This window comes from Pipistrellus hanaki (assembly GCF_964339955.1).
Source record: "Pipistrellus hanaki genome assembly, chromosome: 2".
NCBI lineage: Eukaryota > Metazoa > Chordata > Mammalia > Chiroptera > Vespertilionidae > Pipistrellus > Pipistrellus hanaki.
In genome coordinates, this window is record NC_140504.1 from 110,594,060 (window position 1) to 110,614,820 (window position 20,761).

At 42.7% G+C, this 20,761-nt stretch overlaps 1 protein-coding gene across 6 annotated transcripts in view; it reads right to left on the minus strand.

The window, feature by feature from the left end:
• Window positions 1-17,478, minus strand: part of EXOC2 (exocyst complex component 2) — a 232,775-nt gene extending 215,297 nt beyond the window's left edge. For 2 of the 6 annotated variants that reach the window (XM_084873313.1, XM_084873310.1), the window contains exon 1: window positions 17,321-17,478. The gene's annotated coding sequence lies outside the window, so the exon portion shown is untranslated. Of the gene's footprint in view, window positions 1-1,883; window positions 1,923-16,989; window positions 17,299-17,320 lie in introns of those variants that run through there. The other 4 variants (XM_084873311.1, XM_084873314.1, XM_084873312.1 and 1 more) reach the window with 4 other exon arrangements.
• Between the last annotated feature and the right edge of the window lie 3,283 nt (window positions 17,479-20,761).

A 20,761-nucleotide genomic window follows, 5' to 3' on the forward strand; every position in this document is an offset into this window, starting at 1 on the left:
TAATCATCATATTATGAAAAGAAGCTGGAAGAAAATCTTGAAATCTGGTAATATTGCAATCATTGAGATGGTTTTTAGAAAACCTATGCGTAGCCGAAACCGGTTTAGCTCAGTGGTAGAGCGTCGGTCTGCGGACTGAAAGGTCCCAGGTTCAATTCCGGTCAGAGGCATGTACCTCGGTTGCGGGCACATCCCCGGTAAGGGGTGTACAAGAGGCAGCTGGTCGGTGTTTCTCTCTCATCGACGTTTCTAGCTCTCTATCTCTCTCCCTTCCTCTCTGTAAAAAATCAATAAAAATATATTAAAAAAAAGAAAAGAAAACCTATGTGTATTGAAAGCTTCTCTATCCCCTTGGTTGTTTTGCTCTTTGCAATATCAGACAGACTGCTGCTGGAGATGTCATCAAAGCAGTGGACTAGAAGGCAGCTGGAGTTGACAAAGTCACTTAAGTCTGCTCAGCAGGCTCAGGAGGCTACATTGATATTAACCGTAATATCTGTCATCCCAATCTTAATCACTGGTGAAAGAACAATATCAGAAGTGTTAGTCTCAACTGGCCCTGTTAACAATGATTGGTTGGTAAGATCTTCAAACAGAAAGAAGTATGTTTTATGGACCATTTGTTTTTTTGTGTGTGTTTTTTGTGTGTGGCAGTTTTAAGTTAGTAATTTCGAAAATCAGTTCTTTTTAATGGAAGCCACTTGACCAAAAATTTGTCACAAAATTTTGAAACCAATTAAAACAGAGAGAGTTTAATAAGAAAAATAATAAAAATAGAACTTTTATATGACCCAACAGTCCCACTTCTGGCTATATATCCAAAGGAAACAAAATGAGTACCTCAAATGTACTCCCATGTTAACTTCAGCATTATTCACAGTAGCCAAGATATGGAAACAACCTAAGTTGGATCATGAATGAATGAATAATGAAAATGTGATATATATACATATATATATATTATATATATATTCCAGCCTTTAAAAAAATGAAATATTTGTGTGACAACAAAGATAAACCTGTAAGACATTATAGTAAGAAATAAAACAACACAAATATTGTGTGGTATTAAAAAAAAAATCCCAGAGAACCAAGATGTCAGCATAGGTAAAGGCCTATACTTCCTGCCTCCCACAACCACATCAAAATTACAACTAAAATACAGAACAAATATCATCCAGAACTGCAGTTACGTGGGCTGAGTGGAAGTACTGCAAATAGAGAAATCAAGAAGAAAGCACGCTGGTGGGAGGCATGGAACTGGCTGGTCCAGCACCCAGGTGTGCTACTTTTTTAATCAGGAGGGAGATCGCCTCTGCAGAGGCTGCCCAGAAGGAGCAAGGGTTTCCGAGCCCCATACCAGACCCCCAGCCCAGAGTCCCAGAGCGATGAAAAGTAGTCCCTATGGCAGTAAGAACTATGGACTGTAAAAACCATTGCGGATTGGGGCTGAGTGACACACAGGCTGCTGGAGACTCAGCTACTCAAAAGGCTGGTAGGAGGAAATGAATTACAAGTTTCCACATCCTCTGAGCTCGTGCTGGGCGAGCTGTGGGGAGAAACTGGGCTGCCTGGCATCAGGACAGGAACTTAAAGATTGCTTTTTTCCAGACAGAGGTGCTCACAGTGGTCATTGTTCACCTGCTGGGACCTCCCAATGCAGAGTTGACTGGTAGCCATTTCTGTTTGCTCTGCCTTGGTGATTCCCTGAGACCCCGCCACCCCCACCCATTTTACAACCCCATCCAAGCTGTGCACAGCGGCTTTTGCATATGAATGGTCTGACTTTCTCAGGCTAAAACTCTGTCAAACAAGCTGGAGCTGGTTCAGGGAGCCCAAACCTATCAATAAAAGGCACAAGAAGCAGCACCAGCACCACCTACCTTGCTTCACAGCTAGGTCTCATCTGGGCACTTCCAAACCTGAAACAAAGAGGAGGAATCTGCAAATCTCTCTGTAGCTCCTGCTGGATGGCCCCAGGCAGTTGCTGACTCTGTACCTCCTTGTAGATCCAAGAGCCACTGTACCCAGTGGTCATTGTGAGACCATACCAGATTATAACTCTTCACATCAATAAAGGACACCTCAAGGGGCAGACTCTGTGAGCACCAAAGCCCCAGTGAAGCAAGTCCTGTTCCATTAGGGTATGTCCCCCACAGCAGCTCTCCCTCTGTAGCCACAGCTGGTCCTTACAGCCATCTGGCCTAGAGATCAATTCCTCCTAGTGACACCAACAGCAATCAAGACTCAACTATTATACAACAAAACTGTGCACACAGCCTACAAAGGGGAGCACCAAGAGTGTCCACCTCAGGTGATTTGGGAGGCTGAGTCACTGGGCCCTATAGGACACCTACTACACAAGGCCACTCTACCTACTCAAGGAGACTTAGCAACTACCCAACACATAGAAACAAACACAAGGAAGCAGCCAAAATGCAGAAACAAAGAAACATTTCACAAATTAAATAACGGAAGAAAGCAAACGACAGGTTAAAGATTACTCAGGAATCTTCTAGAAACCTCTGAGGAACTTAGTGAAACTTTCAAAGACTTCAGTGAGAATGCAAAAAAAAAAAAAAAAAAAAAAAAGTGGAAAAGGACAAGTCAGAAATTAAGCATATACTGACTGAAATAAAGAATAATATACAAGGATTCAACAGTAGATTAGAGCCGGGCTCTGCAAACTGCAGCTCTCGAGCCACATGTGGCCCTATGGCCCCTTGAGTGTGGCTCTTCCACAAAATACCACAGCCTGGGTGAGTCTATTTTGAAGAAGTGGCGTTAAAAGAAATTTAAGTTTAAAGAATTTGGCTCTCAAAAGAAATTTCAATCGCTGTACTGTTGATATTCGGTTCTGTTGACTAATAAGGTTGCCGACCACTGGATTAGAGGATCCCGAGAATCAAATCAATGATTTGAAATATGAGGAAGCGAAAAACACCCAACCAAGAGAGCAAAAAGAAAAAAGAATCCAAAAATATGAAGATAGTGTAAGCAGCCTTTCGATCAACTTCAAGCCTACCAATATCTGAATTATGGGGGTTCCAGAAGAAGGAAGAGAGAAAACAAGATACAGTAGGTCCTTGTATTACATCGAGATCCATTCCTATGGCGCGAAGTAATGATTTTCCCCATAAGTCGGAACCCACATACCTAAGCACATATGTCACTCACATGGAGCACATACACAGCAGTAATGAAGTGAAACAGTGAAAAAAAATAAAAATAAATTAAAAGATAACAATTCCTGACCTTTACTTGTGATAAATAAATAATAAAGCACATACCGTTTCCCCCGAAAATAAGACAGTGTCTTATATTAATTTTTTCTCCCAAAGTTGTGCTAGGTCTTATTTTCAGGGGATGTCTTATCTTTTCATGCACTAGGTCTTATTTTCAGAGGATGTCTTATTTTTGGGGAAACACAGTATGTACCTACGTCAAAATGACAGAACTTTTTAAATAAATAAATGGGAGATGGTGACGTAACCACAAAACAAAGTATGTTGAGTCTGATATAACCCAAGGACTGCCTGTACTGAAAACCTATTTGAAGGTATAATGACAGAAAACTTCCTCTACCTGATGAAAGAAATAGCCTTACAAGTCGAAGAAGGATAGAGAACCCTAAACAAGAGGAATCCAAAGAAGACCACACCAAGACAATCATAATTAAAATGCCAAGGGCCAAAGACAAAGAGAGAATCTTAAAACAGCAAGATAAAAGCAGTTGGTTACCTACAAGGGAGTACCCATACAACTGTCAGCTGATTTCTCAACAGAAACTATGCAGGCCAGAAGGGAGTGGCAAGAAATATACAAAGTGATGAATAGCAAGAACTGACAACCAATATTACTCTACCCAACCAAAGCTATCATTTAGAATTGAAGGTCAGATAAAAAGCTTCACAGACAAGAAAAAGCTAAAGGAGTTCATCACCACCAAACCAGTATTATATGAAAGCTAAAGGATTCATCACCACCAAACCAGTATTATATGAAATTGTTCTGTGCAAACATTTCACAGCTACTCGTTGCCTGGAGGCAGGATGCCTCAGGGCAGAGGGAGGTAGAGTAGGTCACTGAACAAAGTGTTGGAGTTTAGAGGAAGGTGGAGGTTCAAGTTCTGGCCAACCGTGCCCAGGCATTGCACCTGTGCCCTGAGTTACTTGGAAAGGGCTGAAATAACTTTTGTAACCTTGGGGTTGTCATTATAAATGTGCTAACTCCCTCTTGTAGTTTCTGAATATAAATTTGCTGTAACACCTGTGATCTGCACTGAAGTTTGGCCTTTCCTGCTGAGCTTCCAGGATGAGGAGGAAGAAACCGAAGAAGTTTTCAATGTGAAGAAATCAAGTTATAGCAAAAGATAGTAAAATTACTTAAGAAAGAATAAAAAGAAGTTCTTGAAAAATCAAAGATTAAGACAGAACTCAACTCAGCAGCCAACATTGCAACATAAATAAGTTTAAAAAAAAAAAGATAGAACGTTGGAGCAGTGGCAGCAAGGCCCAAGTGGCCAGGCCCAGGGCAGTGGCAGCTGGAACCGGAGCAGCAGCAGCCAGACCCCAGAGGAGCAGCAGCCAGAACCAGAACAGCATCAGCCAGGCCCGGAGCAGCCAGCCCTGGGGCAGCAGCAGCCAAGCCCGGAGCAGCCAGGCCAGGAGCGGCCAGGCCCGGAACAGCCGGGCCCGGAGCAGCCGGGCCCAGAGCAGCCAGGTCAGGAGCAGCCAAGCCTGGAGCAGCAGCAGGCAGGCCGGGAGCAGCCAGGACCAGAGAAGCCGGGCCCAGAGCAGCCAGGTCGGGAGCAGCCAGGCCCAGAGCAGCGGCAGCCAAGCCCGGAGAAGCCAGGCCGGAAGCGGCCGGGCCGGGAGCAGCCGGGCCGGGAGCGACTGGGTCGGGAGCAGCCAGGCACGGAGCAGCAGCATCCAGGTCCGAGTGGCAGTGGCCAGACCTGGAGCAGCTTATCGTGGAGCGGACCAGAGCAACAGAGGCCAGGCCTGAAGCAGCCGGGCCCGTAACAGCTCCTCGCCTGCCCATGCCCCAGAGCTGCTTCTCAGACATGGCTGGAAACTTTTGGGGGAACTTGAGGGTCTGCTGAATCAAGTGATGAAGGCTTAGATCTGGATGTGTTGAGTTATTATAGTGCTGGGGTGTTGATCTGTGAGCGCCTTGTGTGAGGTATGGATGAGGTTGGTTGATCTATTTGGAAGTGTCTTTTGTGTGAAGTGTATCCTTGGGCATGTGGAGGTATTATTGATTTGAGAAAATGCTAAGTAATTGATTTACTACCTGAAAAATTTAAAGTTCTGAAAGTTTAAGGTCTCTTGCCAAAAGAGGTTTTAAAGCTAACACCTTAATTTCAATGGAGAAAGGGGAGGACAAGCCCTTCCCACCCAGAACAGGTAATCCAATTCCAGCAAGCAGCTATCTTTAAACAATGTGTCCATTTATATTTGAATGGCTACACCTTTTGATAGCCTAAGGGCAAGTTTACATGTAAACAAGTTTGCTTCTCAGTTCCCAGGGCAGAAAAATAAGGTTTAAAATTATTAGATTTTAAAATTTATTCTTAAAAATATAAAAGTTTATTAATTAAAAAAAAAAAAACAAGGAAATTAAAAAGCCTGATGAACAATATTAACTGTTGATTATAATAGAATCAGAGATATGGGAGGGGAGGGGACTGACAATTCTCCGGGGGGGGGGGGGGGGGGGGATGCGGGAAGAGACTGAACATAAACTGTGCACCTATGGATGAGGACAATGGGGGGTGGGGAAAGGGCAGAGGGTGGGGTGGGAACCTGGTGGAGGGGGGAATAAATGAGGAACCTTTGTAATAATATGAACAATAAAGATTGATTTTTAAAAAATTATTAAACTAATAAACAAATTCAGTAAAATAGAATATAAAATTAATATTTAGAAATGAATGTCATTTAGGTGCCAATTATGAACTATCAGAAAGAGTAATTAAGAAAACAATCCCATTTACAATTGTATCCATAAAAAACTAAAATACCTAGGAATAAATTTATCGAGGTATGAAAAGACCTGCATTTGGAAAACTATAAAACACTGAAGACAGACACTAAAAAATACACAAGTAAATGAAAGAATATACCATGCTCATAAATAGGAAGAATTAACATTGGTAAAATGTCCATAGTACCCAAGGCAACCTACAGATTCAATACAACCCTACAAAATTCTAATGGCATTTTCACAGAACAAATAATCCTAAAATTTATATGGAACCGCAAAAGACCCTGAATAGCCAAAGCAATCTTGAGAAAGATCAAGTTGGCAGTATCACACTACCTGATATCAAACTATATTGTAAAGCTAAAGTTATCAAACACATGGTACTTGCATAAAAATCTCATAAAATAAAAGCCTAATATGCTAAGTGTCTCGCCGACCAGTTGGCTGTTCAACCAAAGTATATTATAATAATGATATGTTAAAGCCGCTCAACCGCTTGCTATAACATGCACTGACCACCAGAGAGCACAGCTCCAACTGGTAGGTTAGGTTGCTACTGGGGTCCAGCCAATTGGGACTGAGCAAGACAAGCAGGACACACCCTCTCCAGATGGTCAACCTCCTGAATCCCATCTGGGCCCCAATCATGCACCAGTGGGGTCCCTTGGCCTGGCCTGCACCTTCTCGCAATCCGGAACTCCTCAAGGGATATCAGAGAGCCAGTTTTGGCCCAATCCCGCAGGCCAGGCTGAGAGATCCCACTGGTGCACGTACCAAATTCATGTACCAAGCTTCTAGTAGATATATAAATCCTTTGAACAGAATAGAGAGCCTAGGAAGAAATCCACTCTTATATGGTCAATTAATCTATGACAGATGTGTCAAAATGTATAATGGGATAAAGGCAATCTCATCAATAAATGGTGTTGAAAAAAATGTACAGATACATGAAAAAAATTAAACTACTTTCTTATACCATATACAAAAATAAACTGAAAATAGATTCAAGTCCTAAAATCATAAAACTCTTACAAGGAAACATAGGTAATAAACTCTTTGACATCTGCCTTAGCAATATTTTTCAGGATATGTCCCCTAGGGCAAAGACAAAAAAAAAAAAAAAGCACATATAAAGAACTAGAACTACATGAAACTAAAGAATTTTTGCACTGCAAAGAAAACCATCAACAAAACCCAATCTACTGAATAGTGAACATATTTGCCTCTGATATATCTGATAAAGGATTAATATCCAAAATATATTAAAAGACTCATACAGCTCAGCATCAAAAGAACAAATAATCTGATTTTAAAACGGACAAAGGACATAGACATTTCTCTAAAAGAGACACATTATTTTTCGATCATACCCATGAAAAGATGCTCAATATCACTAGTCATCAAGAAAATGCAAATTAAAACCACAATGTGAAATCACCTCACACCTGTCAGAATGGCTATCATCAATAAATCAACAAACATGGAGGAATTTGATTCAATCAAGATTTATCTCTTTAGAGTTTCAGATCAAATCTCAAACAAATTAGCAATGACATTGGTGAAACTCAAGACAATTGGTATAGGATCCTACATAACTTACCACTAAAGCAAAGAGCTGGGTAACTAACAGATAATACATGCATGTGGCATTTCTAGCAAATATAAGCCTTGAGCAGTGGTCGGCAAACTCATTAGTCAACAGAGCCAAATATCAACAGTACAACAATTGAAATTTCTTTTGAGAGTCAAAATTTTTAAACTTAAACTTCTTCTAATGCCACTTCTTCAAAATAGACTCGCCCAAGCCGTGGTATTTTGTGAAAGAGCCACAGTCAAAGGGCCAAAGAGCCGCATGTGGCTCGTGAGCCACAATTTGCTGACCACGGGCCTAGAGCATTTCAAAACTCCTATTAAATATCTGTGAGTTTCCAAAATATTCCTTCAATTCTATTTATAATGATTATTTCATAACTGTAATTTATGTCCCAAAAAATATATGCATACTTTAACAGCTAACAGCTCAACTTTTAAAATGAAATGAATTTTAGTAAACACTACTTTTATAATTATTTAATTTGTGTGTATACATTTTTGGGGACATATATATATATATATATATACATACACACACACACATACATACACAATATATATATGTGTGTGTGTGTGTGTGTGTGTACCTGGCCAGCATGGCTCAGTGGTTGAGCATCAACCTATGAACCAGGAGATCACGGATCAATTCCCAGTTAGGGCACATGCCCAGGTTGTGGGCTCAATTTCCAGTGTGGGGCATGCAGGAGGTAGCTAATCAGTAATTCTCTGTCATCATTGATTTTCTATCTCTCTCCTCCCCCTCTCTTCCTCATTGATAACAACTTAAAAAAATATATTTACACACACACACACACACACACACACACAATTTTCACTTGCTAGGTAAAAGGCATAGGGTAATGTAAAAGATATAAACTAATTACCACTATGCACATATTTTTCCATAACTGATACAAAAAAATTACATATTGTATGATGTATGAATCTATTTATATGAAATTTAAAGACAGGTAAGCTCATAGGGAGAGAGAGAGTAGATTAGTGAATGGCTAAAAAGGGGTAATGAGAAAGGATTGATAGTAGGTTCAAAGTTTCCTTGTAGAGTGATGATAAAAATGCTCTAGAATTAACAAAGTGGTGACACCTGCACAACTTTGTGAACATACCAATTTTGCTTCAGAATTAGAGAACTAATTATCATTATCACCACAAACATAGAACCAAATAAAAATGGAAGCAAGAATACAGGATGATAACATTTTTTAAAAAAATATTTAAAAACTGGCTGGCCGATTACAGCATTGGTTTGAATATTGTCCAAAGATTTCAGGTTTGATTAACCAATGAATGGATAAATAAGAGGAACAACAAACCGATGCCTCTTTCTCTCTCTTCCTCTTCCTCTTTCTCTAAAGCAATAAATAAAATTTTAAAAAATAAAAAAGCATTTGACACTATTAAATTCCTGAATCTTCTGACTCAAGATCAAATGAGACTAAAGAAACTATAGCCAGGATTGAAAAGGTGAGGGAATAGAGGAAGGCTATACACACTCAGTGATGTAAACTGACTTAATTTATAATCATGTGTGGCATATGATGTTCCAGTCAATAGCAAACGCATATAAAATGACAGTGGTACCATAAAATTATAATGAAGCTGAAAATTTCCTAGTACCTAGAGATGTTATTAACCTTTGTAATGTCTTAATGCAATGCATTATTGATCATGTGTGTGGTGATGCTGGTGTAAATAAACTGACTGAGCTGCCAGTAGTATATCAATAAAAGTATAGCACATACAATTATGTACAGTACATAGTACTTGATAATAATGACTGTTACTGGTTTATGCATTTATTATACTACTAGAGGCCCAGTGCACAAAATTCATGAACATTAGGAGGTTGTCCCTCAGCCCAGCCTGCACCCTCTATAATCTGGGACCCCTACAGGGATGTCCAACTGCCCCTTTAGGCTTGATCCAAGAGGGATCAGGCCTAAATGGGCATTCAGACATCCCTCTCACAATCCAGGACTGTTGGCTCCCAACTGCTCACCTGCCTGCCTTCCTGATTGCCCCTAACAGCTTCTGCCTGCCAGCCTGATCACCTCCTAACCACTCCCATGCCAGCCTGATTGATGCCTAACTGCTCCCTTGCCAGCCTCTTTGCCCCTAACTGCCCTCCACTGAAGGCCTGGTCCCCCCCCCAACTGCTCTCCCCTGCAGGCCTAGATCCAGCCCAACTACCCTTTCCCGCAGGCCCGTTCACCCCCAACTTCCCTCCTCTGCCAGCCTGGTCACCCCTAACTGCCCTCCTCTGCAGGCTTGATTGCCCCCAACTGCCCTCCCTTGCAGGCCTGGTCCCTCTCAACTGCCCTCCCTTGCTGGCCATCTTGTGGTGGCCATCTTGTGTCCACATGGGGGCAGGATCTTTGGCCATATGGGGGCAGCCATCTTGTGTGTTGGAGTGATGGTCAATCTCCATATTACTCTTTTATTAGATAGGATAGAGGCCTGGTGCATGGGTGGGGGCTGGCTTGTTTGCCCTGAAGAGTATCCCGGATCAGGGTGGGGGTTTCCTTGGGGTATGGGGTGGCCTGGGCCTGTGGTGATTTGCAGGACAGCCTCGACCTCTGGCGAGCCAAGCAGAGGCCCTGGTATCTGTGATTTATGTAGCTTATACAACTGAAACTTTGTAGCCTGGAGCAGAGCCAAGCCTCCTGCTCACTCCGTGGCTACAGCCATTTCTGTTTGGATTTGTTTACCTTCTATAATTGAAACTTTGTACCTTTGAGTGGAGGCTTAGGCCGGCAAGGGCAGGCGGAAAGCTTGGCTTCTTCCATTGCCAGGGAAACCCAAGCCTCCCTCCTGCTCTCTGTGGCTTTAGCCATCTTGGTTGGGTTTATTTGCACACTTTGCTCTGATTGACTGGTGGGCGTGGCTGGTGGGCATGTCTGGTGGGTATAGCGAAGGTATGGTCAATTTAGTCTTTTATTAGATAGGATATTAGTCTTTTATTAGATAGGATAATTTTTTAAATTATTTTAGAAGGTATTCTTTCTACTTATTAAAAAAAAGTTTGCAGTAAAACAGTATGCTGCATTACTCCTGCCATAGTTTTTTACATCCATGTCTCTTGATATTATAATTTTTCCTATGCTTTGATTTAATCATGTTGTTTTATGAATTTATTGTAGCCTAAATGTAGTGTATATAAAGCCTACAGTCCTGTACAATAATGTTTGTCCTAGCCCTTCACATTCACTCATCACTCACTCATTTACTCACAAACAACTGCCAGTCTTACAAGCTCTATTCATGGTAAATGCCTTAACAGGTATACCATAATTTATCTTTTATAATCATATTTTTACTGTACCTTTTCTATGTTTAGGTATATTCAGAAACACAAATACCTCTGTGTTACAATTGCCTACAGTATTCAATATACTAACATGCTGTACAGGTTTGTAGCCTAGGAGCAATAGGCTACCATACAGAGTAGATGAGTAGTAGGCTGTAACATCTAGGTTTGTGTAACTGCACTCTGTGATGTTTGAGCAAATATGAAATTGTATAATGACTCATTTCTTAGATTTTATGTCCATTGTTAAGTGCATAGTACTGTACTGAAACTTGGGGTTAAAAGTAGTGGGAAAAGCAGTAGAACAACAATAACCTGCACATAATAACTCCTTTGGAAAATGCCAATGGCCTAGATTTTATAGTCCTGGACAACACATCAATAATAGAAACTCCATTCCAACAATACTGCTAAGAAGACAGAAAAATGAACAAACAATGCAAAATTCCTACCATTAATGAATCTATACATGCTTACTTAAAATATAAACTACTTGACCATCTCAACAAGAATGTTCACAAATAAGAGGAACAAAATCAAGAAGCTATTGCTAAGCCATTTGTAATGAAAAGAATTGGGGGAAATATATTGTTCTAAATGTACATTATTGCATAAAAACAAAGTTTCATTTGTCTCAACTTGTTAAATCTTTATGATAAAATAAGCCATTTATTACTGCTGACAAATATAATAACTACAGTAAACAGGCATGCCAAAATCAATGTATCAATAGATGCTCAAAAAGGTCAAGGAATCAACTGTCAGCTTAAATTGGTTAATCTTATTAAAAATGTTAAACATGACAATATGTCATGAAACTCCAGACTTTTTTTTTATAAGCAGAGTTGGATTAATGTGACCCAAATTTTGTATAATAGCTTTCCCAATTCCTAAAAATACATCAACTTCGTCACTTTATCTTAAATTTCCTGTTTTACTTCTCTAGCTCTACCTCAAATGAAACTTCTTCAAGGCCATATATATGACATAGTGAAAGCAAAATAATCACAGCACTCAGCAGTGTCATTAACATTTCTGAGCTGAGAGGGATTTAAACAGGCAGATGCTATGTAAAATGACTGTTGGGAGAGTCTGGTTGCAGTGCTGAGATTGCTCCACAGCTGTAAGGGATTGAAGCTACTAGATATGGAATCAAGCTTTGGAGAAACTCTGGACACAATTCCAGCATCCGAAATAAATTAAACAGTCTTGCTCTCTCTCTCTCATCCACCCTGTTAGTAGCCTCTGGGCTGAGTGGAGACCACACACTGGGACCACACAGCGCCAGCTGAACTCCTTGCACGCAACATGTACAAGCTGTCACTCTGCAGCACAGAGAAAGGAGAAGGAAAAGGGAGGGCTGGGGAGGTAGAGGATTAGAGAGTGAGAAAAGGAAAGGGAGTGAGGGGGAGGGAGGAAGAGAGAGAGCAGAGTCTCCTCTACTTACAGCTGGACAGAATGTGTGGTATGGAGAAAGGAAAAAACCTCCCAGAGAAAACAAGCTGGTCATGGCCTTATGTAGCCTTGACCTGTACTCCCCCATACCAATTTAGTAGTTGATGAAGGATTAACAAAGCATCCATTTAACATCAATTAACCTCCTATCCATCACAGGTCAGAAGAGAAAATTACCATTATAAAAGCATTTTATTAAAGTAAAAGTTAAAAATTATTATAATTTATAATAATTACTTTAATGAATGCATTTTCTTTTAGGTTTATGTTATATTAGTTTTAACTCATCTGCCTCTTTTCCTTTAATGAAGCACCCAGGGTATATTTAAAGTATTTATTCAAAAGAGATCTGAAGTTTTTAATTTTATAACTTTCCCATATTTCATTGTGTCACAATCTTTAATTTTCCAAAGTACTATTTTTACATAACTTCAGACTAAAAATAACTAGTAGCAGTAATATGAAGGGAGTTAAGGGAGAGCAACAAAATTAACCACAAAGATAGGTCTAGAATTTGTTTTACTATTAAGAATTTTTTTAAAATAGGAGACAAGAAATCTGAACAAAATGGTGTGCATGTGTCTTACCCTGGCAGGACCCCAGAGGTTCAACTCAGGTAAAGCTAGGAGTTGGAAATATAGAAGCTCTGACTCACTGAAGATCAAGGAAAGCCTCCTGATGTTAAAGCACTATTTTCTTAGATGAAGCCATAGTAAAAATTTCCCCTCAAAAAACATCAAAAAAATAAAAATTCCCAAAACCTATCTTTCTCCATGCTACTCAAACTTGCATCAAGAGGGAGCAAATCAGAAAGGTGAATCTTAGGACTTCAGTCCAATTCAACTAAGTCAGAATCTACATTTTAGCCATTTGTGTACAGATTAATGTTTGATAAGCACTAGGTAGACTTATCCAGTCCAGAGCCATCTTGGATCTCAAGGACTCCACAAAAATCTGTTTGCAGAGCTACCTACTGAGTCTTGACCATAAACTTAACTAGTATCTCAGGCTACCCAGCAACATAATCAAACTATTGATTTCACCACATCTTCCTTGAGTCATGTTCAATCTAGCCAAGGATAGACTTGATCCTTGAGGCTGGGCTGAACTGGCCCCAAAACAGATCTTCCAGAGAAACTGGAGAAAGGGTTTTAAAGAATGGCAATTTACTTCCTTCAGTTTTCTATAAATTCAGACACTATTATTCCTCAGCAGCTCTATCACAAGTTGGACAAGTCTTAGCAACAGGGTCATGAACTCTTTGGTCCAGTTTTCTATAATAATCATCTCTCTCCTGCTCCATCTCAAAATTATAGTTAACAAAATTATAACCATGAGCCAATCTGAAAGAATCCAGGTGCCCTATCACAACCCAGGACCCCTAGGGAGATGTTGGAGAGCTGGTTTCGGATCCCCACAGGCTGGGCTGAGGAACCCACCTGGTGCACAAATCCGTGCACCAGGCTGGTTTCAGCCTGATACCCACAGGCCAGGCCAAGGGACACCACCAGTGCATGCACGAATCTGTGCACTGGGCCTCTAATATTCATATAAAATCTTCGGTTAATCTTTTCCTACCCTCCTCCCTTCTCACCACCCCCCCAGCCCCGCTATGAGATTCATCAGTCTGTTCCATGTTTCGATGCCTGTGGTTTCCACTCCTGTGTTCAGCACCTGCCCCCTGGTGGTCAGTGCGCATCATAGCTACTGGTCAAACAGTCAAACAGTCAAATGGTTGCTTAGGCTTTTACATATAGATGGTATAGACTGACAGATGTCAGATGGGAGATTTGGGGGAGTTGGGGGGTGTTGATGGGATGAAAGAAGGGGAAGAAATAGCCAAAGAATATATAAGCATACTCCTTGGACACAGACAACAATGTGGTGGCAGCCAGAAGGAGAGAAGGGAGGCATCTGGGAAGAGGGGAGGTAGGCAGGGAGGGAATAAAGAACATCTGTAATAACATCAACAATAAAAAGAAAATCATAGCCCAGCTAGTGTGGCTCAGTGACTGAGCGCCAACCTACGTACTAGGAGGACACAGTTCAATTCCCTGCCCCAGTTGCAGGCACAGTCCCCACTGAGGGGACCACAGGAGGCAGCTGATCAATGATTCTCTCTCATCACTGATATTTCTCTCTTTTTCCCTCTCCCTTCCTCTCTCTGAAATCAATATAAAAACATATTAAAAGAGAAAATCATAAACTAACCAAAACCACTGAACTATGTAAGTGAAAGAGGCCTAAAAAATTCATTTTGATGAAGCCAAGGGCTAAACCTGCCAAAGGCAGCACAACTAGCAAATAGCAAAGGGAGAACTCACTCAGTGTTGCACAGTGATTACTAATGCTAACTTTGTGCCAAATAACGAAGTTATGCTCTGTGCCAGGTACTTTGTTCCAGGTAACAAAGGCATGCTTGGGTCCACGTGGTGCAGTTTATATTCTAATTAACTAAAATCCAGGATTCCTAAATCCTGGTGTCCACTGTTCTTTCCATTATTGCAGCCAGATTTTCTGTAAGTGGGAAATAGTAAGTAGAAGGAATTACTAAAACCAAAATCATAACTAAAGCAAACTGTAAGGTCCCACCCCCCATATTATGTTAATAAGTGTACATCAAGTTTTTGAGCAAACCTAATATAATTTTAAAGTGGTGGGAGGGAGCCCAATCAGTCAGTTTCAAATTATTGTTCCTGGCCTTCAAGTCACTCCATAATTCAAAATGCATCACTTACCTACCAGTCAGTGGGCCTTTAGTCCTGGTGTGCTGCCCAGATGTTCATCTACCTTCCCTCTGAAGGCCACATCCTTCCCACCAGGCTCTGACTTCCATGAAGCCTTCCCAGTTACTCTACCTCAACAGATTGTTCCCTTCTCTGAATTCCTGCTCTACTTACAGGCAATACTATGGTTTAGTTTTTAGCTATTCTTTGAAATGGAAAAAATGCCCCTTCTGAATCTAAGCTAACATTATTTTATTCCCAATGTGTGTCAGGCATATGCTAAAACTGGTAGTTAGAAAAATGACTGAGGCTAATCCTTGTCCAGCAAGAACTTAATCTTTTGACAGATATGTAAATATCAGCAATAACTATAGCCCCTAAGACTTATCATAACACAGGGATATGACAAATGCTAAGTGATTATAGGATTCAGAGTTGGAAAACTTCAAAGCAGAAAAAACTATGAAAAATAATCTAGTTTTATGTATTTTCTAATTATAGGAAAATGGAGACTGCAGCCCAAAGAGGCTAAGAAACAGCCCAGGCTAGAAAGCAGATCGGTGGTTGCTTTCACTACTAACCCAAAATACTTCTGACTGTAATTTTCAAACTGAGGTCCTAGGATACCTCTAAGTGTGTCCACACCTTCAAGATTCGTAATTTCTTAACAATTACTTTGTGTTTATATCAATAATAATTATTTTAAATTAACATAAATATAGAATTGTGTGATTACAACTGAACACTACTACACCACTGGATTTCACCAGCCACTCCAGGGGACACGTGGCCAGGTTCCCTGAAGTCTAAGAACAATCTACACTCTAGCATTCTCCTTAGCACTATGATTAATGCTATTTCACATTCTAGTTCATTTCAAAATCCTCTCTACTTATCAATGGCCAAAAATTATCCATTCAGTAAACACTTAAGCTCCTACTCTGCCGTCAGTGCTAAACTAGGAATCCTGGCTAGACGAAGAGGAGTAAGCTAGAGAATGGGTGAAAAAGTAACTGAGCATCATTTCTTCTACCGTCTGATCCGGCCTGACCCTCGAAATTGTCAAAAGTCCTTTACTAGAAGACTGCCTTTGCAAAGTTTTTCAAGTACCAATTTCTTTTCCCATAAGATTTATATAACATGCTCTCAAATATATGGAATGTAAACTTAACTTAGCAAGTTAACAGTGGTCTTCTCGAAAGAGAATATTCAAAATGATGTTCAGTACAGGAAATTAAATGCCTGACAAGGAAAAAATCATTTGTGAAACTTCCTATCATTGTACCTAGTTACAATGGGGAATCCTCTGCTTCTCTGCTTAAAATTAGTTTCTTCTTAAATCTAACAGAACATTTATATAGTAAGCACACATCATCCTCCTTGATTCAATACCTTTGAGTACACAAGTGACCCTGGGGAAGTTTCTGGGTTTCAGTTCCTTTGTTAGTAGTCTGGTACACGGAGCCTGCCCAGAATATACTAACACAAACGAAACAGTGTTACTATTAGAAAATAGGTCCATCCATATTAGCCTGAATTGATAGCAGCTTTCCAATACAGTGCACCCAATGATTTCATTAACCTGTGGCTGATTTTTAGAGTATTTTTTAAGTTTTCCCAGACTCGAAAAACAATAAAACAAATTTTCTCATACTTATTGGTATGATTAGCCTTCAATGATTAAAACTAGCTTATTTCCTTTCAAGAAGTGTTTGTTGGAATTGAGGAAGTATCCGCATACTAAGTCCCTGGAGGGCGGGCCCGGCGCCGCCAGGTCTGTGGGCGAGTTACTGAGCGGGGAGCCGGCTCCGGAGCCCGGCGGCAGGTCTGGGGCAGCTCCCGCGGATAGGACCTGACAGGTCACCCACCGCTCTGGGCTGGTTCTGCAACAGCACCTACCTCCAGGGGAGCCGGAGCCGCCAGCTGGCAATGCTACGACTGTGACAGACGCCTGGGAAATGCCCAGTGTAGCCCTAACCTGTGGCACATGGGTGCAAGCCGCGCCTACCGCTCGCCCAGCACCGACAGACACATCCTCAGACCTAACTCGGTGGCCCTGGCGCAGGGGGCAGGACAGAGTCCCAGGCCCGGCCCCACTGGGCGCAGGCGGCAGCCAGACTCTCCTCCCGGTCGGACAGAGGATGACGATCGGCTCGGGCCGACAGCCGCTCCCATCCGTCTCTTCGGAAACTGGCTCGCCGCCGCCAGGGCATCCGGGTTCGACACGTACCTTGACCTCCCAGCTGCCCCTCCAGCAGCTCCACAGGGTCCCAGCCGCTTCCGGGAAAAGCTGTGGGGCGGCGACCCCCAACCGCCAGCCTCCACTTCCGCCCTCTCGGAGCGCCGAGAGAGTCGATGCACCGGGCAGCCGAGCGCCGAGTCTGCGATGGGCCCTGGCGGGGCGAGGGCCGCGGGGGCGGGGCGAGGGCCGCGGGGGCGGGGCGAGGACCGCGGGGTGGGGCGAGGGCTGCGGGGGCGGGGCGAGGACCGCGGGGGGCGTGAGCGGGGCTAGAATGACCAGAACTCAGCAGGACCCTGGAAATTGTGGAGGAGAAAGTTATTCTGCAGCCTGCAAGGCCTGAGCTTTGATGGCTTAAACTCAGCTAACTCGGTGAACACAGTGAACACACCTACGTGTACAAAGGTGATGACATCAGGCAGTCACCTCCGTTCAGGGTCTCGCTGGTGTGTGGGTAATCCATGACAGGGCAAGAGGACAAGGTGTGTCACTTAGAATGATGTGAGGATGGCAGAAGGTGGTGCCCAGAAAATGACAAAATACTCTTCTGGTTGCTTCTATTTATTAGCCAAAGAAGCAGCAGGATCATCCTTTAAAATGGAGCATGAGGGGCAAGGAAGATTTGAAGAGAAAGAATGAAACCTTTGTCTTGAATATTGTGAAACAAATTACTAAGAAAACTGTGCTAAGACTAATTGGGATGTGTTGTCCTAAGTATTAAGGTCACCGAAGTAGGAACGGAGGAACTCGAGGCCAAAAGGGGTAAAGAATTATAAATTTATCATTACATCTGCTAGCAAAAGGACTGAGACCAAAATGGTATGGGAGGATGGGTAGAGTAGGGAAAGTGGGGTATTTATGTCTCTTATAAAGGTCAGAGTAACCTGTGAGATCAGGTATAGGTGGTCCACTGGAAACTGGGTTAGGTGGTTTACTGGAAAGGGAAGGCCTTAATCATGAAACCTACAATCCCCTTGAGGGGCAAGAGCCTCAAGTGGGGTATAATGGAGCTCAAGAATGACCTAACATAAGTTTAAAATAGAACCAGTCATCATGCTTTTGTATGTATTGGCCATTGTGGTGTAGGTAGTTAGTAGAAAACTATTTGTAACCATAGTTGGAGTTTTGCAAGGCAGAAGGAGCAAGGAGCAAAGGAGTTGAGTCTATTTTTTAAAATGACATTATGGAGGATGATGGAGTTTAAGCTTGTGTCACAGGGTTTTCAGAGGGTTTTTATAGTAGTCCTGGAATTGTCCACTGAGGTTGGAAAAGGTGGCAGATAACTAGGGTATCCAACTCTGCAAGAGATAACTTTGTATCTTGTTTGTTGTCCTGGTTTAATCAACAAAAGTGTCCCTTTTACTGTCAAAAGTGTCCCTGTTTGGACAATATATGGTCACCCTAAAGTCACTCCACATTACAAAGAAAGCTGGAAACAATAGGGGCCAGACATTTATTTGGGGTTTGGAAGTTATTCACCCAACTAGCTCTGAACCAGGTTAGTATCAGGAATCAGGAAGAAGCCTGTGCTTACTGCCATCAGGATGGAGCTGAGAATGGGGGTGAAGTTCTTGGAAGAATTTACCTGCCATTGGGACTTTATGTGATCAAGAATATGCTACCTGCTTCCAGACCAGAACTTCCCAAAGGTAGGAGACCTATTGCAGTGACCAGTTACAGTTGAGTAGAGAGGAGCATAGCCATGAAGTAGTGACATAACCATGGTGAGGGTGTTGCCACCTCTCACCCCAAGAACTCACACATGCACTACACACAAATTTCATCTTTGCCCATCTATATGTGTCACATGAATGCCAAGCAGAGAGCATCCACAGCAGAGGGGCACCAGGGCCGAGAAAATCTGACCAGCCTCTGTCCTGGATCATTCCCATATTTGTACAATGGACTATGAATGGATTAGCATGGTGGCAGAGATGGCAGATCTAGACAGAATGACTATTTATACAGTGGCCAGTATGCAGCTGGTGATAATGTACCTTCCCTCAAGAAAACCAGGCAGTCACTTGGCAATAAAGTTCATTTCCACAAACCCAGTTATATATCCTAGGTTTGGGTTTGTCTTCCTGCCTGCAGGTCCCTGGCAAGCATTGCTATTGGGTTGCATACATAGAATCTGATTTTTCATTGTGGGACTTCCATAATATCACCTGGGACCAGGAACTCCTTTTAGAGTGAAAGAGGTATGAGAAAGGGAACAATACCGCAAGATCCAGTGCCATATATCACACACTCAGAAGCTGTGAGATAGAGAATAATGGTAGAACATTAGAATAGGCTCTAAAGGCACAGCTAAGTCTGTGGATGACATTTTGCAGGGTTGCATTGCTGTGCCAAGGAATACAATACATATTTTGACATATCCTATCTAATAAAAGAGTAATATGCAAATTAAACATCACTCTGCTATGCCCACCAGCCAATCAGAGCGAGTATGCAAATTGACCCATCAAAGATGGAGGTTAATTTGCATAAGCAATCAGGGCAGGCAGCACCATGACCCATTTCTAGGGGCACAGGTCCATTGGAGCAGAGGAGGCCCTGCAGACAGCGCCAGACACCACCCACAAGGTACCAGTCCGTTGGCCGGGGAGGCAGGCTGGGCAGCACCAAATGCCATGGGAGGGGTATGGGTTCATCGCAGGCCCCAGGAGGGGCAGCAGCCTGCCTAAACACTCCTGAGGTGCCCAGGGGAGGCATGTCCAGGCCAGCCCAGCCTCTCCCACTGGGCCCTGGCAACATGGGCGACATCAGCGTCCTGGGGAGGCACTGCCTGGCCGGCCTAGCTGCTACCATGCAGCCCTGGGAACTTACATCGGTGCCCAAGGAGGAATGGCCAGGCCACCTAGCCACTCTCATGGTGCCCTGGGCAACATCACAGGCATGGGGTTGCTAAGACCTAGACAGGGCCTCTGGACACAGATTCACAGTTCAGGGAGATTGAGGGCAGGGATCTGCCTCACCTGCAGAGAGACAGGGGTTCTGCAGTGGCCCCAAGACATAGGTGGGCTCAGCCAGGGATCAAGGGGCATGGAAGGTTCCTTACCCCTGAGGGGGGGTGGAATTGAGGGGTGGTGCCACCTCAGTGGAAGGGTGTCACACTGCAGGGTACTGGACTGACTGATGTGATTCAGAGAAGCTCCCAGTGCTAACTGGATTTGCTCAGATGGCCTTCACACTTCAGAGGCAGTGACTCCTGCTACTGCTTTGACGCAAAAGCAAGCCCAAGGTGCCCTGCCCCATGGCAGAGCATGCCTAGGCAGTGAGTATGAAGCCTTTCACCTGCTCTGGAGAAGTGGGGGGGGGGGGCAGTATAGATTGGGGGCAGGGGACCAGACTGGGGAGAGGAAAGAATGTGGAGCATCCACAATGAAGAGGTGCTTGAGAAAGAGGCTCAGAAGTCTGACTGGAAGG